This window comes from Hibiscus syriacus, unplaced genomic scaffold, assembly GCF_006381635.1.
Source record: "Hibiscus syriacus cultivar Baekdansim isolate YM2019G1 unplaced genomic scaffold, ASM638163v2 tig00110129_pilon, whole genome shotgun sequence".
NCBI lineage: Eukaryota > Viridiplantae > Streptophyta > Magnoliopsida > Malvales > Malvaceae > Hibiscus > Hibiscus syriacus.
This window is the reverse complement of record NW_024062602.1, coordinates 1,532,645-1,560,622: the sequence shown is the minus strand read 5'-3', so window position 1 is coordinate 1,560,622 and position 27,978 is coordinate 1,532,645. Positions and strand designations below refer to the sequence as shown.

At 35.2% G+C, this 27,978-nt stretch overlaps 1 pseudogene; it reads left to right on the top strand.

The window, feature by feature from the left end:
• Positions 1–624: 624 nt before the first annotated feature.
• Positions 625–27,978, top strand: part of LOC120215627 — a 43,718-nt pseudogene continuing 16,364 nt past the window's right edge.

Below are 27,978 nucleotides of genomic sequence, written 5' to 3'. Positions count from 1 at the left end.
TGTCGCGGCGTTTTGATAGAAACACCACTAATTTTATGCATATCGCGGCGTTTTAAGCGAAAACGCCGCTAAAGACTCGTACTATAGTGGCATTTGTATAAAAATGCCGCTACGCTAAAGACTCAAATTTTTGTAGCGTTTGTATACAAACGTCGCTAAAGACTCGTACTGCAGTGGTATTTTTATATAAACGCCGCTATAGACTCGTACTTTAGTAGCATTTTTATACAAACGCTACTAAAGACTCGTACTTTAGTAGCATTTTTATGCAAACGTCGTAATAGGACACATATAGTGGCTTTTTTGAAAAATGTCGTAAGAGATTCATACTGTAATTTTTAAATAAACGACACAATTTATCAGTACATTAGTGGCGTTTGTATACAAATGCCACTAAAGATTCATACTTAGTGGCATTTTTATACAAACGCCACTATAGACTCGTTTAGTGGCATTTTTATACAATCGCCTCTATAGACTCGTACTTTAGTGGCATTTTTATACAAACACTGCTAAAGACTCGTACTTTAGTGGTGTTTGTGTTTACAAACACCACAAGTTTACATTTTCTAAGTCTCGCGCCCTTTTAACCCTTTTTCATTCAAAATCAAAGCTCTCTTGCAAATGGAGAACGAAAATTATTAAAATCCAAAGCTGAAAATGGAGTACCCGAGGTCGATCCGTGACGGAGAGATCCGTGTCCAACAACAGAGAATAGATTCTTTTGCGGCATTGTTTCCTACTTCTCTTAATTTCATCAAAGCACTGACGCTGGACACCGCCCAAAATCATGGTCAGTAACCCAACTTGAGTGAAAATAGATAGATCGTGAGTTTGAAGATTTTCTTTTTATGCAATGTTACAACTAAACTCGCAAAGATGAAAGCTATTTTGAGAGAAGCGGAGAATAAGCTTGTCAAAGTTTTAGCAGGTAGTGCTTTGCTTTTTTGCTTTTTTTTCTTCAGCTTTTGATTTTGCTGGATTTGACATTACACCTATTATTTATGAATTGGAAAGAAGAATTTATGGAGGTTTTTCTGTGGTTTATAAATGCTTTTTAACATGTTTCTGTATAGCAAAAACGCATAAAGAGGCAAAGCAGATGAATACGATGGAGTCAATTACTACTTTAAAAGCTAGAGTAGAAAAACTTAAAAGAAGCATCCAAGTACAAAGAGCTAGGAAAGATGAGTATGGATCAATTATATCTCAAGAATCTCTATGTAATTGTGTACTCCTGTATGATGGCTTAATGTTTATGGTTCACATATTGCACAACTGGGGTTCATATTTATGGTTAACATCTTATAGTCTTGAATTTCACATTCTAATTATAGAGCTTTCTTGATGCACATTGTCATTATTGTTCTTTTTGGTCGTTATATGGGACTAGAGTTTTGAGGATATTCACGGATGAACTGAGAGCAGATGGGTGTGCTGCGGTGCGGTCGCATCCCCTGAAAATTTTAAATCTCAATATAGTTTAGGTGTTTTATTTGTGTATTCTATTGATGATATAATTTTGCTTTCCCTAAGTTTCTAATATAATTTCTTAAATTTGTACCGTGACAAAATCTTATGTCGGTCGTGAGATATTACTGAGGACAATTCTCATATAATGGATAATGCATTTCATGCATTGTGGTCTTGGCGAACACACATGGTATTTAGGCTGCTATGGATATATTGACATCACAATCATACTACTATGTCTCCATTCCTTGATGAGCCTGCTTCCCTCCCCTTTCCCCCTTTTAGTGCCTTTATTCATTTGCCTCTGATTTCTTATGCAAGTGTTGGTATTTTGAGTCTGTGCAACCTGAGTAGCAAGGAATAGTTGTGGTATGAAGAGCTCGACTTATGTAGTTATTTTGGATTACAATGCTCCTTAGATAGTCCAATTAACCTTCTCCGTTGAGAGCAGTAGCAAGTAAACGTATTGGTTGTGTAACACCCCAATTTAGGGGCTAAAATTAAAAAATTATAAAGTAGTGGATTTAATTTGGTATTTTGAAAGAAACAGTGGGTTAAATTGAAAAATTTTTAAAGTTGGCAGACCGTTTTATGAAGTGCAGGAAGTTCAGTGGCTAAACTCTTGGTTTAACCATTTTTAATTATGAGATGATATAAACCCCAATTTCCCGTATGTTTCTGTAAAATTTTCCTGTTTTTCCTCTCCCGTCAGCCCCTCTTTAAACTCCGATCTACTCGTCGTCCGACCTCCGATCGACGAGCCGAAACCACCATCGTCTTCATTGTCGAGCGAGGAACAAAACCCCTCAAAGCTTTTGTCGTGAATCGTCGCCGTTCGTCGTTAATTTCAGTCGGAAGTATCGTCGGTAATAACTCAATTTCAATTGGTTTTTCGTCGATTCACGACGATCTAAGCATCCGTTTACGACACCTCCCGCACCATCATGTTCCTTGCATCATTCCGAGTCTGTCGGTATCATCCTTGGTCTCCGTCGACGGCGGAGCAAGAGGAGATGAAGCGGTCAAAGTTTTCGATTTGTTGAAATCGTGCTCTCCGCTGTTCAAAATTGTGAACCGAGCTTTGTAAGTATCTCAAAATCGCTCAAAATAATTTTTAGGAAATTTTCCAGGAATTTAGCACTGTTCACGTGCCCCCACTGAGCGTGGGGAAGGAAAAAGTGACCGGTTTGACTGGTTTTGGAACTGTTTTGACCGATCACAACCCGACCCGTTGACCAGACCCGTTGACCCGACCCGACCCGTTGACCGTTGACCGGCATTGACCACTGTTGACCAAAACTTTGACAGGCTTTGACCGGGCATTAAACGACCTTTGACTTTGACCGAGTATACCTATCCTGACATTTGTCGACGTTCCAAATCCGATTCCGCAGTATATTTTTCGAAATTCGAACTCGAAGGCCTCAAAATTGCCAGTCAAACCCGTTGACTTTGATTTTGACCGAAAAATCCAATTTTTGAAAAGTCATATTTTATGCTTTCGACGTCTTGAATCCGAATCCGAAGTCCATTTTTCTAAATTCGAACCCGGTAAGCTATTTTTCACTGATTTATCACCCGATTCGATCCGTTTATCGCAATTAAGCTCCGTTTCTGATATAATTTATGTTGATATGTATCTGAGGAATTATTGGAAGCTGAATTGAAGATCAAAGGCGTTCGAATGGAATTTTTATGGTCAATCAGTATTGCATGAAAATCGAGGTAATATTTTACTACATCTTTATGCTTTATGGAATATGTGAATATTGGTAAATGCATGATTAAGATAATGTTGGTCTCTTTTGTGTAGTTAATTAGTTTCTACACTCAATCTGAATACGGTAAAAAGGGTTCAGTAATTGATTATGGTTCAGATGATTTTTATAAGAAATTGAAGGATTGTTAGAATTAAATTACAAGTTCTGTCTTAGTGATAAAGAAATCAACATGGATTTGTAACTTATAGTTTATTTCATCAAAGGTTAAATGTTAAATGTACTTGGATGGGAAATTATGATAATACTATGGTAGGGTGAAATTACGAAAATACCCTTAAGTTGTAAGATGTCAAGAATTGTCCCTAGAAGTTGATTAATAACTCTGAAAGGATATATTGATATGATAAAACTACATATGTGCTTAAGAAATGCTAGATTTTTCTTACGAAATACGGATAACCGATTTTTAACCCCTAGAGGGTTTGTGCAAGATATTAGAATTCTATTAAGGAATCATTACAAGATAAGAGAATGTTCGGGAAGGAAATTGATTATAGGATCTCTAAATTATAATTATTTTCGTTAAGAGCCAATTTTGAAATTATATGGTTAAGAAATTATAGAAATGCCCTTTAGAGGTAAAATAGTCATAGTTAACCCTAAATGATAAAATACTTTGAGGATTCGTACTTAACTCGATTAAGTACATATTTGATTGTTAAGATCCTGAGTTAGTTTAGGAAAATTCCTGATTTTCCGTTTGTAAAATCTGATAAGACACTTGACCCAGAAATATCCGAGTTATGAGTAAATACCTGAAGAATAATTTGTCTGGGTGTTCTGTTGTCATAATTGTTCGAAAGGACTGAAATAAATGATAAGATTGAATTTAATAGTAAGATCGGATGGAAGGAAATGATTTAAATACGTTGAATCTATAAAATGACCAAAATACCCTTGTAATGGAAATGATCCAAGAATATCACCAAGCTCAGGAATGATTGGATATCCTTGAGCTCTGAAGTGAATGGAATAAAACTGAATACCAAAATTACCAAAATAACCTTATGGCCTAAACTAAGTAAATGTTTTGGATTAATTAAGGAATCCAAATAAGCATAGGTACTAGACTACCTTTAAAAGTAATGAAAAATAATTTAAGTGAGTAGATCAACCCTAAAGCTATATCAATACCTGAATGGCATATATATTATTGGAATACGTATTCGTCATCTCAAGTTTGGCTCGATGACAAATTTTGGAAGTATTCAGCTCAGCTCAACTCTAGATCGCATTTAGTACTAGGAATTTGACATTTGTTCGACAAATCAACCATGAAGACCAAATTGAATGGAACGGAAGTACAACATGTATCTAAAATTCAGTAACGTCTAAATTACTCTGAAAAACCCCGAAGTAACTAGAATAGACTTGACTGCTAAATAAGCTAAGTAACCTCAATGATTGAGATTAAGTAAGTGAATTGGATAAGTTTGGAAATTCTGATGAGTTTATAAGATGTATTGTCCTTATGGAACATGAACTAAAAATCAAGCACGTCAGTATTTCATGATATCGTGGAAGCTTGGAAATGAAATAAAGATCATTGGAAAATCTATTCAGCGATGATTCTGAAGATGATCTATGAACAAGAATTTGTGGTATTAAAAAGTAAATACCCTGGGAGGAAAATGAATTGACAAGTGGACATAAATTGTTAAGGTTCTGAATCTTCGTTCTCAAGTTGTTCGATTATCCGATCAATTGGCATGGATGTAAATGATTCTGAATACCCTTCTGATTACGTACAACTTCTGAAAATTGTCCGAATAAGATATGATCCCGATATTTCACATTCTGAATAACTGTTGATTCCGTCAGTTATTAAACTTTTTACAATAGAGATTCTAAATTCCGACATTCTATCGGTATACTGAAAATCCGTGTTTCTCTACTTTCTAAGATTATCCAGTACCTCTGAATAATATATATAAACTCTGGTGTGTTCCCTAATCATATAATTATTTTATCTGTTTTCCTACATGAATTTTATTCTGATACATGACCTGAATTATGTTCTAATTTCTGGTCTGGATTCTGTTCTGAATTATGTTTTTATTTCTGATATCTCCGTTTAATGATGGAAAAATGTTTTAATTAGGGGGTATTGTTGAAGGAAGTATTTTCGCAGGTTCCTCAGCTTTGTGCTCAGGGCCTTATATGATGTGTTGGGTTGGGTGTATAGTTCTGGGGAACCTACACATTCTGATGTGATGGGATGGGGGTATATATATATATGTTTTAAAAGATCTGTATCTTTTTACTGGTTTTACGGGAACACACTAGATAACCTATTCTGATCTCCTGAACTCAGTTATCCGAAATATTTGTCTGAACTGAAAGCTCATTGTCCGTTACCATCTGAAATATCAGTAGGATCTCTTCTCAGCATAAAAATCTGTAAATGTTCGAAAATAATAAGGATATGTATGTTTATCTGTATCTGCACGTTCTTCAGCATCATCTGGTAGTTCTGTATTACTGAGCTTTTCAAAGCTCACTCTATTACTCACCTTTTCAGGTTAAAAGAATTGTACCAGTGCATCTATCGACTTCAGTAAGGGAGTTCTTCCGGTGTTGTTGCAGAGTATGGTACATGTGATTAGGGGGCATGTAATTGTATTTTGATTTATATACGAGTCTGGAAATCTGTTTTATTTTTAAATAGCGACAAATAATTTTATTAGTTTACATGTACAGATAAAAAAGTTTTAAATTTTCTACTATTTTTACAATGGGTCGCTCCGGTGGCCCAAATGTGACACCCCGGATCGGATCTGGTTACCCGCATCGGTCTGGGGGGTTGCAGGTTGTGATATAATTTATTGGAACATATGTAATTTTCTAGTTTTCTGCTATTTCCTAGAATCTATCTGGGTATTTATGATGTTTTCCTTTTCACTCCGTAATGCCATTTCTGTCCTGAGCTACTGCTTTTTTCAAGTTTCCTTTCTTGTTCTGTGTACGGCGTTACCTAAAGCTTTTGCAGAAATTGAAGAGAATGTGAAACATGCAATTGAAGTGTAGACAGTGGTTCTTGTCCCGTTATTATTATTATTATTATTATTATTATTAAATAATTAAATCTTATTTACAGGACCAATTACAACAGGCCAACTGGGCCCAAGCCAACATTACATCACCAGGCCTGAACTAAAGCCCAACAACCCGAAACCCAGTTACAGGACCCAAGAGGATCCGACCTGATTACAACCTTCCCCGACCCAATAGCACTCTAAGGTTTTTGAAACCCTAACCATAGGGAGTCAATACTACCACCATCGCCACCTCCTGCTGCTCCCGCCACTGTCGCTCCTGCTAGAGACATTTCAGCCAGCCGCCTGCACCAAAGTAAATCAAGTCAAAAAACCCTAAATAAAAAAGGGGAACAAATCAAGAGAAATCCCTATTCAATCACATCCAAATCCTTTCGGAAGTAACACATGCAAGAGACACAAAGAGAAAGCAACCATATATATATATATATATATATATATATATATATATATATATATATATATATATATATATTTTGGGGGTGGTTTCGAAAAAAGAGAAACATCAACAGAAAACAAAAAACAAAACAGAAAAATCATTTCGTAAAAGAAAAAAAGAGAGAGGAAAAGGAAACTTACCATCGAACCCTAATCCTTTGCTCGACACCAGAAAGAGAAGGAAAAGCCTTTAAAAAACTGAAGGTAACCCTTTGTTTCTTTTAAATCTAGGATAATAGGGTTGGTTTTAAGGGAAATGAGGTTTGTTTTTAGGTTTAAGGGGTGAAGAGCTTCATTTTAGGGTTATTTTTAGAACACAAGCCCTCGTGGACGACGATAGAGGACTCCAGCGGACAGTAGCCAGAGGCAGCCGACCTTCCCCCAGCGAGAGAATGAAGAGAGAGGCGAGAGATTTGTCTCTTTTAGATAGACAAGTAGAAGGGAAAAATGAAGGGGTGGGGTATTTTCGACCATGGCTTGGGTTTATATACCCAAGCCAGAACGTTGCCGTTTTGAGTGGTTAGCCTTGCATCAATTTAGCGTATGGGTAAATCACTAAGGGGTCTTTTTGGGTTTTGTGGATTTTCAATTGGTCACTGTGCGTGGGTTTTTATTTTTATGTTTTAAATTCTGTATTTTGTTGTCTTTATGTTTTAGTCACAGTATGTATAGCTGATATTATTTGGGAAAATTACTCGGATGGGCCTTCAAATTTGTAAAGTTGTAATTTTAATCCATGGTTATATGTTATGAAAGTTTATGATTTTCCCTTTTGTTCAATGCATGTTACATTTTGGTCACCATAAACTATACATTTCTGATTGTTTCAATTTTTGACATGTAATAATGAATCAGTTCATTTTGGTCCCAAATGTATGGGTTTATTACACTGTTGGTACTTGCAATATTTGGTTCTTGTATTTATGCTTTGTTATTTAATTAATTTTTAATAGTTGCCTTAATTTCCCTAAAGTTATTTATAATTTTAATCCATAATTTACATGTTTGTAAAATTCTTTCTAGTTGAAAATATTTTCAAATATTATTTTATACGAGGAATTTATGGAAACACCCTTTAACTTACAAGGAGTGTGTCTCTAGGAATTGCTCGAATAAAATAATATCTTTAATTTTTAAGTATTTTTATCCTTTTGCATTTTTATCTATTTTATATATTCGTTGTATCTAAAAAATTATAAGGAAGTATTATTTTGAACGAGGAATCCGTAAAAATACCCCTTAACTAAGTAGGAAGGTATTTTTGGGGATTGTTCATACAAAATAATATACCTTTTTAATTTATTAAAAAAAGATCATAATTTAAATGTATATTCAGATTTGTCAATTTCAACATTCAAATGAAGTATAATCGCTTAGGTACCAATTTCGGGCGTTGTGGGAAATGATAATCCTTCCCCACACGTAATCGACTCATGAACCCTTTTCAAAACGAATTTCTGGTTAAAGCAGATCATTTTTTATCTTTTAAAATTATTTTTCTTCAAATTATTTTAAAAGGTATTTTTAGGTATTCAACCTACCTAACCCAAAGGTCGATGTCGACTCTGAAAATATTTATTTGTTTTATTTTAAAACTAGACATTTTCTAAAATTAAGTTGGATCGATCCCCGCTATAGCCCAAAAAAGCTTAAGGACCATTCTGACAGCTTGGCGACTCCGCTGGGGACATAATTTGAGAGTCAGGCCGAAATCGATTATACATCATCTTTTTGATTGAAAATGGTAATTATGATTGGTTTACGTGTTTCAGATTACTGACCTTTTAGTTTGATTGTTTTGAGATCGAGGCAAAGGAATGCGAGTTTCCCTTCACACAAACCGTTTGACATTTAGAGCCTTCTAACTGTGCTCTGTCTAGTTAGGTAGGGGTGAATGCTACGCTTACGTGAGAAAATTTCTTTTTTCTCCGCGTGAGCTTTAGCAAGTAACCTCTGGGGTACATATGCCTTATGTTTACGAGTGAAACATTGAGTTTCCTTGCATTGACATGGAGAATTGTATCCTCTTGAATTGAACTCGATCCATTTAAGACTATAATGGGTGAGGATCAAGGGTCTGGCAGGCTCAAGGGGACACTAGCAAAGGAGAATTCGAGGATCCTGCTAGCAGTACCGAATTTATGTCCGTTTTATATTGAATCTCTGTTCGCGGTTCTTCACAAAGGGGAAACTCATTCTAACCTTTTCCTCAAATCTATTTATTTATTTTGCTAGAAGCATGAGAACTAGAAAATTATGCGGTTAGATTTTATATCTCTATACAAAACCTGTGAACTAGAAAAATGTGGTTAAGATTTAGTTTCCAAATAAAAGCATGAGGTAAAATATTAAGTAAATTACATGTGGGTAAGGTTTATGATATATATATTTTATTCTATTTTTCATTATATATACTAACACAGTTTTATTTTTGTTTCTATTTTGTTTATTTTTTATTTTTTGCATTGCATGATCATTCATTAAGAAAGGTGTTAGTTCACAAAGTGGTCATCATAATAGAAGGCGGTCATAAAATGGACAAGAGTTTTCATAACAAGGAAATAAAGAATGTAGAAGTGAGGTCACGGTTTGAAGAAACTCAGAGAAAGATGGGGTAGTTTGATTGAAAACTATATATCAATGCTACCAGACGTCGCTCTAGTCAGTTTGAAGCAAAATGATCTGCAATGGCTACATGAAATTTGGAAGAGTTGGAAATCCGATACAAGGTATGAATTCTGTCAAAAATACGGTGACATAACTCTTTTGTTGTATGTAAAAGTAAATGAACCCTTGATCAAATCTCTGATCCAGTTCTGGAATCCAACATATAGTTGTTTTACTTTCAACAAGGAGGACATGACTCTTACACTGGAAGAGTACACCTCCCTATTTTATTTCAAAATAATACACTTTGATAGAATATACTCAAAGGGGACAAAAGGGAAACCCTTCAAAAGAAAGATCGCAATCGGAATGGGGAAAAATGGGTAGTTGATCGAATTCAAAAGAAAAGAGAGTCTGACTGTTTTCTTTGGTCGTGCCTTAAATAACTTATTATTAAACAAAGTGATATTGAGAAGAGCATGAAAATGTTCGCTTTGGGAATTTACGGGTTAGTGATTTTCTGAAAAGTTCTTTGACATATAGAACCTACCGCGGTTGATTTATTTGAGTGTTTGGAGAGAAAATTGAATCATGTTCCTATAGTCTTAGATGAGACATTTAAGTCGCTTAACAGTTGCAAAAGAGTAGAGAATAGTCGATTCACTGGGTGCATTCAGTTGCTTACTATATGGATCCGTAGCCACTTTTGAAAGATTTATCAAGATTGTAATCATCGATTCTCAAGTTCCTATTCATCCTTGAAAGATTTCTTTACCAAGGATTGGCCTGGACATCTCACAAGAAAAGATTAAGTTTCACTTTTCAGGAATTTACAAGATCACGATGTAGTGTGGTGCGTCCCCTGGTTAGCCTTTGTCGATTTATTGTAAAAATGTGGGGATTCTGATTGGGTAACTCTGTTAGGGTTATGGGGTGGAGCAAGTTACGCTCCAATAATGATGTTAAGGCAATATGGGGTATGTTAATTAGTCCTAGCAACCTCATGCCTAAGTAAGTCCGGATTTGTGTACCACAAAGATCATTACAAGAAAACCTCATGTTTAATGTCAGATACGTGTAAGTTAACTTTTTGAGCTGATGTGGTAGCATTCGAGGTCATGTTAACACCAGATTATGTGGGTTGGAGAGTTGTAAGGAAGAATGAAGCCATTCCCTTAGCTGATCATGATTAAGTTATTCCTTTAAAAGAGCAGTTCAGATACGTTCCGTCTAAATTGGAAATACCTAGGAATAAATATGAAGCCAAAATTTCCAAAAAAGTAAAAAGAGTATGAAGGTCTTAGGTAAGAGAATTTCATGATAAACCTCAATAGTGGAATCTATAGTAAATAATTCGAGCTCATGCGAAAGAGGAAAGATGGGGTTGAGGCTGATTTTGCGGACTTACAAAAAGATTACCGAAAAATGAATTGGGCCTGGGAAATTACTGGACTAGGAAAAACTTCATAGTAGTGGAAGTTGGAACTCAAGGTAGAAAATAATCATCGAGTGAAGGACGTTAGAGTTGAAAAAGAACGTCGAGTTAGAGAACTAGAGGTAGAGAAGAAGAAAAGAGATCGAGAGCTCGAGAAAGAGAAGAAGTCATGGGCTCGTGTGCTGAGTGGTGAAAGAAAAGAAGCTAAAGAATTGAGACAAAGGCACATCCTGAGTAAGAAGCGAGAAGAGGAACTCACTTTTGATATACAAGGGTTGCAAGCTAATATTGAGGAGCTCAAAGTGAAAAATCAGAGTAGATTAAGTGAGATAAAGGAATGGAAGCAAAGGGTTGAGAAAATTAATATGTTTAAAGGTTTTAGAATGGAGGTGAATAGCATGCTAAGTGAACTTGAGCTTAAAAGACGAAGAATAGATGAGCTTGAAGCTGAAAAGAGCCGAAGCAGTGAAGAGTTGAAATTAGAAAGGTAACATCGATATCATGTGCTACAAGGAAAGCATGATGAAGTTTTTCTTTAGATAAAATGATGTGGGAAAAAGAACGAGTGAATAGATGTCCTCAATCCAGAGATACAAGAGATTAAAGCGAGCATGAGGAATAGTTAGTTCAGGCTCAGGCAAAGAATGAAAAGTATAATGCCTATATTATGCAGCTTGAAAATTCCTTATTTACAGAGAATGGTTAGTGATGGCTAACAGATCTAAGGGTCAGCCTCTAAGAAAATGCCACTTTGCGAAGAAAGGTTCATGATTTAGAGGATTCCTTGCGAAGTTGCCAGGTATAGATCTCTAGTCTTGAGCACAATATCCGAAGCACCAGGCGGCAGTGGCAGAATGAGAGTGATCACTTTTGAGGATTGGAAAACAAACATGAATCGTGTAATCATTGAAACCACGAATCACTTAAGTAGTGTTCCAAGGCAGTTAGGAGATGGACATCCAAGCAAGAGATATCTAGAGTTATACAAATCCAGCATCAGATTTGGGAAAAAGGGTCACTTGGCTTGTCAATGAGATAATGGAGCTGAATACTAGAGCTAGGCCTTTTCTATAATGGATTCACCTTGTAATGATGATGCTTTTTTCCTAAATGAAAGTTGTTCTAAGACTGATCACGTTTTATGAATAATGCCTTTGTACATACATTTGCACTTTATTTATAATTCAAGTTTTGTGTTTGACATTTCATTCGCACTTTTACAATTATTCATTCAACATTTTACTTCCATATAATTTGCACTAATCTTTAAAACATCGAAATTAATAATAAAGGGTACATTACAGAATACTGGAAACTACTAAGAACCCGTATAATACCCGAAAAAAAGTAATGGACGAGAAAATCATCCAAATCGAAAAAGGCTCAGCTTGAGATGCAGGAGAACTTTAAGAAAGCTCAGGAGGAGATGCGGGAGCAAATGTTGAAATCCCAGAATGATCTGATGGAGAAATTGGCAAGCATGTTACAAGAAAGAAGTATAGGTCGAGAAAATACCCCAGCTATCGGTGCTACTACAGAAGAACCTTTGTACCCTTGGGTTTCGCACCACAAACAGATCATAGAAAAGCTCCAACTATTGGTGTTACCATTGAAGAACCTATAACCCCAGGCTTTACACCACCTCATATTAGAGCACAACAAGGAGCGGCTGCATAGCCAGAAAGAGTGTACATAAATTTACCTGGCACCTCCGTAAACTAACAACAAGTTGAAGATATCCTAGATTTTGACCAAGAATGCAGGAAAGAGTCAAGCAAACAAATTTAAGAAAAATGGAAACAACTAGAAGAAGAAATTAGGGCTATGAAGAAGGACACTAGCATGTATAGATTTTATGCTAAAGTATTGAGTTTGGTTACTGATTTGGTATTACAACCTAAGTTCAAAGTTCCAGAGTTTGAAACATTTGAAGGTACAAGATGCCCATCTTCTCACATCACAATGTTTTGTAGAAAAATGATTGCCTATAAAGAGGATGATCAATTGTTGATTCATTGTTTCCAAGAGAGCTTAGTAGGTTCTTCCATTCGATGGTACAACCAATTGAGCAGAGCTCATATCAAATCATGGAAAGACTTGGCAAAAGCTTTTCTTGAACAATACAAGAACGTGAAAGATGTTAGGCCCAATCGACTAGTGTTGTAGAACATGGGAAAAAGATCTAATGAGAGTTTTAGATAGTACGCCCAAAGGTAGAGAGATGTGGTCGTACAAGTGCATCCGTACCTTGAAGAAGAAGATAAAATTATGATCTTTGTAAACACTTTAAGAGATCCTTTCATTACTCACCTCATAGGGAATTCCTCTAAGAGTTTCACTGACGTTGTCACAGCTGGTGTAAAGATTGAGATGACAGTTAAGAGTGGGAGACTAGATGGAGGCAAATCTAGCAAGAAACCACCAGTAAAAAGAAAGAGAATGAGGTTAACAATGTGAGGAAATACGAATCCAATAACATCGACGTGTCTCGACCTCAGGCCATAGGATCATCTACACAAAATTCTGCTAGGCAACGAGCAAGAGAGAGAAAAGCCTCGGTTTGATCCAATTCCTATGTCATACAAAGAGTTGTTCATATATTGTATGACTGACATGTAGTGTCACCCTATCATGTGCCATCTCCACAACCTCCCTACCCTAAGTGGTATGATGCTAACGTTCAATATGAATATCACGCAGGGGTTTCTTGACATTCTATTGAGAACTGCACTGCATTCAAGAAAGTCTTCCAGAGCCTTAGAACAAAGAAAATCATCAATTTTGGTGACAATGAGAAACCAAATGTGGCCCAAAACCCACTTCCAAACCACGCGGGTACGAAAATTAATGAAGTTACTGAAGGGAAGGGAAAGAAAATTATAACAAAAGTTAGCGTGGTGGAATCACCTATGTATTGGGTATGGGGTCAAATGATCAAGAATGATCTATTGATGCCCAATATGTCCACTGAACAACTTAATAGTGGAAATACATACCATTACATCAACTGTGAAGGACATGCTATACAACAGTGCCCAGATTTCTAAGCTCTGGTAAAAAAGATGATGAATGATAAAGAGATGGAGTTTTTTTAAAGAAGCACCAGAAAAAGAGGAAGTGGAAAATTTTTCCTCTATGAGTTCGTCTATAGGGGTTTACAACGTTAACTATCCTCTAATCATTATGCCAAGGACTCATGTACCAGAAAAAATAACTCTGAAGGTGGTCATCACCCCTCCATCCCCCTTCCTATTTAAAGATACAAGCAAGTACCATGAAATTATGCTGCAAGATAGAAGAGACCGTAAAAGAAAAATGAAGAAGTATATGAGGTTGGATATTTTACTATAAGTGGAAGATGTTACTCTCTTAGCCAACCTAAAGAGCTTGAGAAGAAGGCTACTCTAGACAAAGGAAAGAAATTGGATTTGCTAATAAGAAAAGATGAACCTGTCATCAATGAGCCTGTAACGGAGAATGAAGCTGTGGAATTCTTGAAATTTCTGAAACAAAATGAGTAAAATATCATTAAGCAACTGCACAAATCGTCTGCCCGTATCTCAGTCTTAGCACTTCTTTTGAGCTATGAGGCATATTGAAATGCCTTGCTGAAAGTTTTGAACTAGACTTTTGTGCCAAAGAAGTTGCCCGTAGATAATAAGGACAAGTTGGTTGCAAATATATAGGCTAACAACTTCCTTTCCTTTTCTGAGGATGAAATACCCTCTGGAATGATCGGTAGCCATAAATCCCTATAAATCACGTTTAAGTGAAAAGGTCATATTCTGTCTCTAGTGTTAGTTGATAATGGCTCTGCTTTAAATGTGATGCCATTAGTGACCTTGAAGAAACTGCCAGTCCAAAATACAATCATGAGAAATAACCAGAGCATTGTTTGAATTTTTGATGGAACCAAAAGTGAGGTGCTAGGAAAGATTGATATTCCTTTAACTATTGGCCCAACTACATATGAGGTGGAATTCCTTGTGATGGATATTATGCCCACTTACAATTTCTTACTAGGGAGGCATTGGATTCACTAGGAAGGGGTAGTTCCATCCACACTACACCAAAAGTTAAATTTTATAATCAATGAAAGGATGGTATGTGTCAACGCTGAAGAAGACACCATCGCTTCTATCTCCACCACTGCTCCATATGTTGAAGTGGATGAGGAAGCTATTGAATACTCTTTTAGATCATTAGAGTTTGTTAATGCCACATTCGTGGCTGAAGACAATAGGATACCCAAGTCTAGATTGTCAAATTGCATTAAAATAGAGCTCAAACATGCCCTAGGGAGAGGAGTAAAGGTCGAAAGAGGGTGAGAAAGTCACTTACAAGGACCGATTAATCTAGTTTACCCCATAACTAAGAGAGACCGCTTCAGCTTGGGATATCAACCGACTTTAAGGGAAAAAATGAGGGGTATCAGAAAGAAACAAGAAACAAGGAAAGAAAGGCTAATAGGAGAAGACCTTAGTTGGGAACCGATGACCTTCTCACCGTTGCATTACACCTTTGTGTCCGGAGGACATATGTTCTGTAACATCCTCCATATCGGGTTAGTGATTAAATTGTGAGATTTAAAAATTCAGTGACCAAATTGGATAAATTGAAAAGATCAAAGAATTAATTGAAATGTTTTGTGTAGGATCAATTAACAAAGAAGGAGGAACTAAAGGGGTAAATGAGTCTTTTAATAAGGGAAATAATTAAATATTAGTTGAGGATATTTTATACCCACGTGAAAGCTATTGGAGAGAACCAAAGTTTCCAGACTTCTCTTCTTCTTCATTCTTCTTCTCCATTGTGAAGCCAAGCAAAAAGTGAGATTTCTTGTTAATCAAATTCTTGATGAATTTAAGGTTTCTTATTGATCATTAGATGATAACTAAGTTTAAGGAAAGCTTAGGTTATCTTAAAATCAAAAGATGATGGAGTTAGGAAGGATTAAAGAAAGGAAGTAGAAAAGTGAAATCTTGGAATAGAGCTCATAATAAGAATTAGAAGTGGGATTTGACTTGTCATCATGCTAATTAAGGAATAAGAAGTGTTATAATTAAAATTAGAACATTTTGGAAATTGAGTGAGATTCTTAAATTCCATATGGAGGATTGGATTTCTATGTTTTAGAAGTATTGAATGTATAATAATTAGTTTAAGTGTATGCAAGTTAGGGATATAAAAGGAGGTGAATTATGAAGTGTTGAGATCATTATAAAGAGAGATTTTGGTGCTCAAAATAACATTTATGGGCTATGTGCATCGATGCATATTCAATGTGTACCGATGCATCAAGGATAAATCCCAGAAATTGTTCAAGGTGTATCGATGCACATGAAGTGCATCGATGCACTAATTTAAAATAAAAACATCGAATGCCATCAGTGTATCGATGCACAAGTAGTGCATCGATTCACCCCCTTAAATACAAACATCGAATAGGATTTATGTATCGATACATAGATAGTGCATCGATGCACCCGTCAAGGGATGCATCGATCCATGGTGTAGTGCATCGATGTATACCTTCATTAAAAGATGAAAATGGCTTTTTCTTTTAGCCTAAGAAATGATAGTTTAGAATATATTAATTAGTATATTGATATGTATCAATGAATTACTATGTAGATACAGAGCCTAAACAAGTTCTAGAATAATTGCCTTGTAGGATTGATCGAGATATAGGTGAGTGCATATACATAACATGTTTATAATTATATAATCAGTTCTAGACTTGTGAGAAGTCTAGATTCAATACATTGATGCATGTTTCATTTCATATTGTGAAGCATGATATGAATTCATACTATGTGCATTGTGTAGCATGTTTTAAATGAATATGTATGCAAAGTTATATGAGTAATGTAATGAAAGTAAGGAAATGATATGTCTATGTGATATATATTATGGAATCTTGGAAAATCCCATGTTATGTAGATGAGAACTATAGGTATAGTTGGCATGTCAAGAGTAGAGGGTCTACGCGGTCCTTCGGGACATATATGTATTATTTGGAACATGTGTGAGGTCTTTTGAGACACGTGCTTGATCCTTGGAATATGTATATGATTCTTAAGGAATTATCTACGTGGTCCTTAGGGACAATTTTATATGGCACTACGGTGCAATTCTACGCGACACTTCGGTGCAATTCTACGTGGCACTTCGGTGCATTTATACGAGCTGTGGTGACAACATAGTACACAACCTCATAGTACTCATATACCTTAGGTTCTCAGTATGGTATCATGGGCCAATAATCTTATTAATACGAATTCATGAATGCTAATATATTATGCTTACAGGTAAGGATCATGGTGATATAAACTACATGGTTAAGTATTTGATTTCATCTCATTCCATTTTATTATGGCATTTTCATTACATTTCTTTGTCATCATTAATTATTATATTGTCTCATTAAGTTGATGACTTAGCGTGTGAGTGTTTCACTCATAGGATCCGAGAAAGTAGACGAGACAGGTTAAGCAGCTGGCAACACTACTCATGCAAATATCAGATCAGAGGCAACTTAATCAGTAGGTCCTTTTGTTATGTAAATTAATGTTGGCATGTAATCAAAGGGTCAAGTTGTGTATGCTCTGAGTATTTTGATAAACTTGTATTAACATATGTATATTATTATATTTTAATAATATAAGTTTAAATGTTTTATCATTTTTTAATAGTATTGTTTTATTTAGTCAATATGACATCCTGAACTCGTATCCGGGTCGGGTATGGGTTGAGGGTTTACATTTAATGGTATCAGAGCCATGGTTTAGCTGATTCTAAGCATAAACCAGAGTCTATAGAGTCTTTAAATGGAATACATGCCAATAAATAGTGAGGACTTCTGATATGGTATTGTATGAGTATGTTGTTTTGCTATTAGAACAATGTGTTTATTTTATTATATGTTCGGACATAATAGCTCCCGAAGTGAAGCGCGAGAAGATAGGCCTGTTGAAAGCAATAATTCACCTACCTTGGCCAGGCAAGGTGAAGGACATGCATATCAGGGAGTGCCTGTACAAGACAAAGACACTTTCTTCAGGACGTTGGAAGCTATTCTGAAGCGTCTTCAACCTCCTGCCCCACTAATTCAATGAATGAATATAGCAAAAGAGTTGAGAAGTTTGGGAGCTCCCGAATTTAAGGGAGAATCTGAGGAAGGTTCGGTTGTGATGGATATTTGGTTAAATGATTTGAAAATCATGTTGGATGGTCTCCACTTCTCTGAAGTGGAGAAGTTAGATGGAGCTGTCTCGTTACTGAGGGGTCAGGCGAGAATATGATGGATGAACGTCACCCTGAGGATGTCCAGTGATCAGTTGACTTGGTCTTTGTTCTTAGATGAATTTAAAAACAAGTACATTGGAGATCAATTTATTCGGCAGATGAAGCAGGAGTTTATGAACTTGAAATAGATGAACCGCTATGTATATGAGTATGAATGCGAGTTCAACAAGCTGAGTCGATTTGCATCTGAGCTTGGGCCTACTAAAAAAGATACCTGTGAATGGTTTGTGGAGGGCTTATGCCCTAGATTAAAAGAGATGATGATAGTATTGAATTTATCCTCGTTCCAAGAGGTGATCAATCATGAAAAGGCTCTTTAAAGGGCTCAGAATGAGAGATTCGGTAACTCAAGAGTTCAGACATCAAAAAGGACTCAGCACCACCAAAAAGAGGAAAAGACTCAAGATTTCGATCACAAGTTAGATCAGAATCAGTTGCATCATCTGCTATGGGAGCAAGTCAGGCAAGGCCTAGACAGACACAGTCAGTGGGATCTGGTGCTGGGAGATCCAACCAGGGTCAAGCAAGACAGTGCCAACATTGTGGGAAAAACCATTTCGGGGCGTGTTGGATGGCTTCTGGGACTTGTTTCCGATGCGAAAATGCTGGACATTTTATCTGGGATTATCCGTTGATGGTTGGTAAACCTGCACCATCAGAGAGAGTTGGTTCTGCCTCACGGAGAGGACAAAGAAGAGGTAGAGGAAGGAACCAGTTTGAATCCTCTGCTCAACCTGAAGTTCGGTCAACCGCACGGGTATACAATTTAAAGACAAGTGAAGACTGTGATAACCCTGATATTATAGTAGGTACTTTTCAGTTGTATGATAAATTAGTATTGGTACTGATTGATCCAAGTTCTAATTATTCTTACATTACAAGTAAGTTAGTAAAGGAATTGAGGATTCCCTTAGAAGCTACGAGTAATGAGATTATAGTAACTAATTCTTTAGGCCATAGTGCTCGGGTAAACAAAGTATGTAAGGGGTGTCCCATAAAGATTCAGGGAATTGAATTCCCTGCTAATATGATTGAATTACCCTTTGACGAGTTTGAAGTGATTCTGGGAATAGATTGGTTGGTCCGTTACTATAGGGATGTTCATTGTAGATCGAAAAAGGTAACCCTGAAGAGTCCAAGAGGAACATAAATAAGTCTGATCAGTGAAAGGTTTAATCCTTTAGCAAATATAATATAATTAATGTTTGCTAATAACCTATTGCTACAAGGATGTCAAGGTTTTCTTGCAAATGTGATAGATACAAGAGCTAAAGAGAAAAGATTAGATGAAATTTCAATAGTTTGGGAATTCCCTGATGTTTTTCCTGCTGAGTTGCCAGGATTACCTCCAGATAGAGTGGTAGAATTTCAAATTGAAGTAATGTCGGGAACAACTCTGATTGCAATGGCACCTTATCGGATGGCTCCGAAAAAATTGCAAGAGTTAAAGAATCAATTACAAGAGTTGTTAGAGAAGGGATTTATTCGACCAAGTGTGTCTCCTTGGGGAGATTTGGTGTCATTTGTTAAGAAGAAGGATGGGTCAATGCATCTGTGCATTGATTATCGACAACTTAATAAGGTGACCATCAAGAATAAGTATCCCCTCCCACGTATTGATGACTTGTTTGATCAGCTAAAAGGAGCTTCGGTATTTTTGAAGATCGATCTACATTCGGGTTATCACCAATTGAAGAATCAGGAGAAAGATATTCCGAATACGGCTTTCAGAATGAGATACGGTTACTATGAATTCATTGTAATGCCATTCGGAGTAACAAATGCACCTGCTGCTTTCATGGATCTCATGAACAGGATTTTTCAGCCCTATTTGGACCAGTTTGTTGTTGTCTTTATTGATGACATATTGTTTTACTCGAAGTCCATTGAAGAGCATAGCGCACAATTGCAGATAGTTTTGCAAATTCTCAGAGATAAGAAGCTTTATGCCAAATTCTCCAAATTTGAATTTTGGTTAAATGAAGTAATTTTCTTGGGGCATGTGATCTCTGCAGATGAGATTCGGATGGACCCTCAAAAGGTAAAAGCTATAATGGATTGGGAAGTTCCAAAGAATGTATCCAAAGTTCAGAGTTTCCTTGGACTTGTCGGTTATTATCGAAGATTCGTTAAGAATTTTTCGATGATAGTGCTACCTTTAACGAAGCTGATGAGAAAGAATGTACCGTTTGTTTGGACTTCTGAATGTCAAGAAAGTTTTGAAGCTTTAAAGAGAATTCTGATAGAAACTCCTGTATTGGTTCAACCAGAATCTGGTAAGCATTTTTTTGTATACAGTGACGCTTCCCACAATGGGTTGGGGTGTGTATTAATTCAAGAAGGGAAGGCGGTAGCATATGCATCGAGACAGTTGAAACCACATGAAAAGAATTACCCCACCCATGATTTAGAAATGGCTGCAGTGGTGTTTGCTCTCAAGCTTTGGCGTCATTATCTGTATGGAGAACGATGTTACTTGTATACGGATCATAAGAGCTTGAAATACCTGATGACTCAAAAAGAGCTTAATTTGAGACAAAAGAGGTGGGTTGAGTTTTTGAGAGATTATGATATAATAATTGACTATTATCCTGGAAAGGCTAACGTGGTAGCAGATGCTTTGAGAGGAAAAATGTTTGCAGCTTTACGAGCTATGGATGCAAGGTTATCTTTAACTGGAGACGGTGGTCTATGTGCAGAGTTAAAACTTAAACCATCATGGTTGGACAGAATAGGAGAATTGCAAAGCCAAGATGAAATATGTTTGAAAAGATTAGAGCAAGTAAAGAATAAGGAAAGTAATGATTTTGAGGTAAAGTTTAATGAGAAATTGTATTATAAAGAAAGAATTGTGATACTAGATAATGAAGAGTTGAAGAAAGATTTATTGACAGAGGCTCATTGTAGTCCATTAACAATGCACCCGGGTGGAACCAAGATGTATATGGATTTAAAAGATCGGTATTGGTGGACATGAATGAAACGAAGTATTACTGAATTTGTGTCCAAGTGCTTAACATGTCACCATGTCAAAGCTGAACATCAAGTTCCATCTGGATTATTGCAAACACTTTCCATTCCACAATGAAAGTGGGAAAATGTAATGATGGATTTTGTTTCGGGGTTACCCCTGACTCCAAACAAATGAGATTTAATATGGGTAATTGTTGATCGATTGACCAAGTCAGCACATTTCCTTACTGTCAGAACAGATTTCTCCATGGAAAAGTATTCAGAACTGTCTATTAGAGAAATTATTAGATTGCATGGAGTGCCTGTTTCTATAATTTCTGATCGAGATCCTCGATTCACCTCGAGATTCTAGAAATCCTTGCATGGAGCGTTGGAGACTCGCTTAAACTTTAGTACCACCTTTCACCCTCAGACAGATGAACAATCAGAAATAACAATTCAAATATTGAAAGATATATTGCGAGCATGTGTCATTGAGTTTAAAGGGTCGTGGGAGAAATACTTACCACTGGCAGAGTTCGCTTACAATAATAGTTATCAGTCCAGTATTAAAATGGAACCCTATGAGGTGTTATGTGGGAAGAAGTGTCGTACGCCATTAAACTGGCATTGAGTTTAATGTGTACTTGGTCCAAATTTGATTCAAGATATGAAAGAGAAAGTTCGGGAAATTCAACATAACCTAAAAGTGGCATTTGATCGGAAAAAGTCCTTTTATGACCTTAAAAGAAAGGAGATTGAATTTGAAGTTGGGGATAAAGTGTTTCTGAAGGTATCACAATAGAAAAAAGTATTACGATTTGGTCGGAAAGAAAAGCTAAGTCCTAGATTCATCGGGCCATATGAAGTTGTTAAAAGAATAGGACCAGTGGCATACCAGTTATCTTTGCCACCAGAAATGGAGAAAATCCATAATGTTTTCCATATGTCCATGTTACGAAGATATAGGTCCGATGCCTTTCACATTGTTTCACCAGAACAAGTAGAAGTTAAACCTTATTTGACCTATGAAGAATAACCAATAAAAATATTGGCTCACGAAGTTAAGCAATTGAGAAATAAAATTGTTCCGTTGGTCAAAGTTTTTTGGAGAAATCACAAGGTAGAAGAAGCCACGCGGGAACTTGAAGAAGATATGCGATTTCAATATCCTCATCTGTTCGTACAATGAAAACTCGGGGATGAATTTTCTTTAGGGAGGGAGATTTGTAACATCCTCCATACCGGGTTAGTGATTAAATTGTGAGATTTAAAAATTCAGTGACCAAATTAGATAAATTGAAAAGTTCAATGAATTAATTGAAATGTTTTGTGTAGGATCAATTAGCAAAGAAGGAGGAACTAAAGGGGTAAATGAGTCTTTTAATAAGGGAAATAATTAAATATTAGTTGAGGATATTTTATACCAATGTGGAAGCTATTGGAGAGAACCAAAGTTTCCAGACTTTTCTTCTTCTTCATTCTTCTTCTCTATCGTGAAGCCAAGAAAAAGGTGAGTTTTCTTGTGAATCAAATTCTTGATGAATTTAAGGTTGCTTATTGATCATTAGATGATAACTAACCTTAAGGTAAGCTTAGGTTATCTTAAAATCAAAAGATGATGGAGTTAGGAAGGATTAAAGAAAGAAAGTAGAAAAGTGAAATCTTAGAATAGAGTTCATAATAAGAATTAGAAGTGGGATTTGACTTTTCATCAAGCTAATTAAGGAATATGAAGTGTTAGAATTAAAATTAGAACATGTTCGAAATTGAGTGAGATTCTTAAATTCCATATGGAGGATTGTATTTCTAAGTTTTAGAAGTATTGAATGGATAATAATTAGTTTAAGTAAGTGTATACAAGTTAGGGATATAAAAGGAGGTGAATTATGAAGTGTTGAGAGGATTATAAAGAGATTTTCATGCTCAAAATAACATTTATGGGCTATGTGCATCGATGCACATTCAATGTGTACCAATGCATCAAGGATAAATCCCAGAAATTGTTCAAGGTGTATCGATGCACATGAAGTGCATCAATGCATAATTTAAAATAAAAACATCGAATGCCATCAGTGTATCGATGCACAAGTAGTGCATCGATGCTCCCACTTAAATACAAACATCAAATAGGATTTATGTATCGATGCATAGATAGTGCATCGATGCACCCGTCAAGGGATGCATCGATACATGGTGTAGTGCATCGATGCATACCTTCATTAAAAGATAAAAATGGCTTTTCTTTTAGCCCAAGAAATGATAGTTTATAATATATTAATTAGTATACTGATAAGTATCAATGAATTACTATGTAGATACAGAGCCTAAACAAGGTCCAGAACAATTGCCTAGAAGGATCGATCGAGGAAAAAACAAGGAAATATAGGTGAGTGCATATACATAACATGATTATAATTATATAATTAGTTCTAGACTTGTGAGAAGTCTTGATTCAATACATTGATGCATGATTCATTTCATATTGTGAATCATAATATGAATTCATACTATGTGCATTATATAGCATGTTTTAAATGAATATGTATGCAAAGTTATATGAGCAATGTGATGAAGGTAAGGAAATGATTTCATCTCATTCCATTTTATTATGGCATTTCCATTATATTTCTTTTTTGTCATTATTATTATATTGCCTCACTAAGTCGATGACTTAGCGTGTGAGTGTTTCACACGTAAGATCCAAGAAAGTAGACGAGACAGGTTAAGCAGCTGGACAACACTACTCCTGCAACTATCAGATCAGAGGCAACTTAATCAGTAGGTCCTTTTGTTATGTAAATTAATATTGGCATGTAATCAAAGGGTCAAGTTGTGTATGCTCTGAGTATTTTGATAAACTTGTATTAACATATGTATATTATTATATTTTAATAATATAAGTTCAAATGTTTTATCATTTTTTTAAGAGTATTGTTTTGTTTAGTCAATGTGACATCCTAGACTCGTATCTGGGTCGGGTATGGGTTGAGGGTGTTACATGTTCCAATAGAGTCAGCGAGACGAGGAGCTGATTATTGAGAATGCCCTGAGAGAGCTGGACATCAATGTCATATTGGAGGATGAATATGAAGACGGGAAAGCTATGGGCATTTACCCCGTACCATCGGGCTTCATGTTGAATAATTGGTCTGGAGAGGAATTACCTGTAGTTTTCAAGTCTTTTTAAGATAAATACACTTGAACTTTCCCATTTGCTTATATCCTGGGGCAATAGGTGATTTTATGTAAAGGGTTAAACTATATGTTTTTTCTTACTTTCAATGAAAGATTATTCCATATTAATTCAAAATGGCAACCATTCTTCCATGCATTTTTTCATTCTTTGTTATATGTATGTATTATTTCTTTCTATTTATCTTGATATGAAATAAGATTCTCCCGCATGATTATATGGATATATGCTCTCGTTATTCTTTAAGGACCTCAGATATCAATAACATGAATGTCGATGACATTGACCTGAAAATTATAACATCCCAAATACAGGGTTAGTGACTAAAATGTAAATTTTGGAAACTTTATGCTCAATTTTAAAATAATTCAAAAGTTTATGGATTTAATTAGAAATTATGTGATTAGGATTTATTTGTAAAGATGGAAAGAAACAAGGGTAAAATGTTTATTTGACAAGAAAGATTTTTATCTTTCTTTTGTGGGCTATAAAATATGGGAATTAAGAGGAAAAAGAAAATAAAACTCTAGAGATTTTGGCTTTCTTCTTCTTCTCATCCCGTGGCTCCATTGATAAGGTAAGATGATCTCAAGTGAATGTTTCCTTTCATTTTTAAGTTGGGTTTAATTCTTGAGATGATAAGAAATCTTAAGTAAAGCTTAAGGTAGCTTAAAAGTCCAAGATAATTAAGTTAGAAATGATTAAAGATAAGATGGCTATTAGTGAAATCTTGGAAAAGAGTTAGTAATTGAAGTTGGAAGTTAAATTTAACTTGTCATCGGTCAAAATAAAAAATTCAAAGTGTTAGAAAATAATTTATAACATGTTGATAAATTGGTCAGATTCATGGTTTCTAAATTTAAGATCGAATATTGGATATTAAGATGAGTTAAAGTGATATAAGTTGGCTAGAATAAGTGTATTTATGTTTAAAGGGATAAAAGGAGGTTATATAAAAGTAAGTTTGGGTGAATTTTTGGGTAGGAAAAGTGATTTATTGCCTATGGGTATCGATACTGTTTCATCAGGTACCGATACTTCAAGAGTAAAATAGGGAAGGCATTCATGATGTATCGATGTCTGAAGAACAGTATCGTTACGAAGGGTACCGATACCATAAGGATGGTATCGATACCATCTTTGAAACGAGAATTACATAATGCAATATGGGAATCGATACCTAGACAGGGTACTAATACCAAAGTTAGGGAAGTATCGATACCCTATATAGGGGTAGCGATACTACTCCAAATAGAAAATAGAATTACTCCTTTCTTTTAGTTTAAGAAATTAAGGATCATATCATGAGATTTGGAATGATGATATGTATATAATATGTATGATTGTGTAGATATCAATCGGAAGTAAGTACTAGATGGGTCAATGAGATATGATCGATCAGGAAAGAGTTATAAGTGATCGGTATTAACTAGTGAGGCCAGGTGAGTGCTAGTTATTATGTATAAGATGTTTTATGGGAATAAGACTTGTAATGAGTCTATTTCCATTATTAGATTGTATGGGTCTATAAATGTAATTGTTGTATTGATATGATTTCTTTGTGGATATGAACACATGCATATGTTTATAGGTTAAGTATGCGAATATTAGTCATGAGAATACATGTTTATATAATACATGTTAAGTATCCATGATATATGTGAACACATGATAATATGATATAAGTGAAGTTATGTGATACTAGATTATGAAACTGTATGAAAAGGGTTATATGAGCATGTAAAATAAGTTATCAGATCATGAATCATATAAAATAGTAAATGACGTATAGGATAACAACAGAAAGAATATGAGCTAAGTGATTATCAACAGGTAGATATATGTTTAGATGAAGATATGATAACAAGACATAAACTATATGAGATAAGTTTAGAGAAAACTAGTATAATAAACTTATTGTATTAAAGGAAAAGTGAGAGAAGCTAACTAACATTGATCTTTCGGATAACATGAGAATATAAAATAAGTCGTGTAATTATATTATCATAAGAGGTAAGCCATATGATAAGATAAATGTGATAAATAAGAATGTAATATAAGATATGTATAAGTGATGAGTTATGCAAATATAAATCATAAAATAATGAATTATGAGACCATATGAGGATAATATATAAATTAGGGGACATGAACGTAAATGATAATACAAAATTATAGGATAAGCCTTATAGGAAAGTTGTATAGACTTAAAGTAAATTATGATATAGGAATTATCGAATGAATAATTATAATCCTATGAGAAGGTTAAAGGTGTATATGATTTAAGCAAATAAATGGACGTAAGATATAGTCAGGTGAAATTCTTATGTGATATGAGTATATGACATTACTATATGGATTATATGAAATAGTATGTATAAATACATGTGTAAGCTTATATGGTATTGATAGGGCACATAAGATTATATGTCTGTATGATAACATGAGAAAGTGAACTAAGATCAATGATATTATGTGGTATATGTGATATATGGGAAACACATGTGAACAAGAGATGGCTATGCCATACATGTTATATGAACACATAATAAGTGTTATAAGAAAAGTGACATGTACATGTGAATATGGGAAATAATATGAAAGAGAATGCCCATGTTATGTGAAATGAGAGCTAGAGGTATAGTTGGCATGCCAAGAGTCGAGGGTTACCTATGTCCTTAGGGACATATGGACATGATTACCTATGTCCTTCGAGACATATGGACAGGTCCTTCGGGACATAGATTTATATGCCACTTAGTGGAATTATACGAGCTGTGGTGACAACATAGGTGCACAACCTCAATGTACTCACATATCTTTAGTTCTCACATGTGTACATGAGCTAAGACAGAGATAATAATAAATACTTTATATATATATATATGTTGTATATTCTTATGTGACATGAGATGAATTGTAGAACCCGTTTGATGATATGTTTGATTCTTTGCGAATTGATCTATGTGATATATGATGTGCACACCTATTAAATAAAAGATCATATGATAAGAAGATTAATAATAAAGATAAGTATAAAGATTATGATATATGTGCATGTATGTATTTGTTATATAAAAGGATAGATGTTTGTGCATGATATATTCATATTAAGTATTCATGCATTGTTAGGAATTAGAGTTTCTATTATAAGTTTTATATACCTCACTAAGTCATCGACTTAGCGTGTGAGTGTTTCATATGTAGGTTCTAGAAAGCAAGAAGAAAAGCGAAGAGGTACAAGACAGGTAAGCATATCCTTTATGAAGTTCAGATCAGAAAAGAAATGATTAATATGTATTATATTATTTTAAATATAGTTGACATGTACTAATAGAATCGAGTTGATTATGCTTTGATATGTTTTGTAAAACCAATTGATTTTAAATAAATGAAAAGTACTCATTTTCTTGAATTGTGAAATTAAATTTTAGTCAATTTGTAAAGAAAAATGTTTAAAAAGTCAATGTGACACCTTAGACTTAGATCCAGGTTAGATACGGGTTGGGGTGTTACAGAAATTGATTTCGAGCTGCCTATATGTCAAGGGGAAGTTGAGGATTGTAATGATGAGGAGGGATGTGGCTTACCTTTTGAGCTGCTAAAAATGGTGGAAAGAGAGGATAAACAAATTCTCACTCACGAGGAGCTTACTGAGATCTTAAATTTGGGGTCAGATTATGATAAGAAATAAGTAAAGATTGACACTATTTATCTGTTGAAGGACGAGAG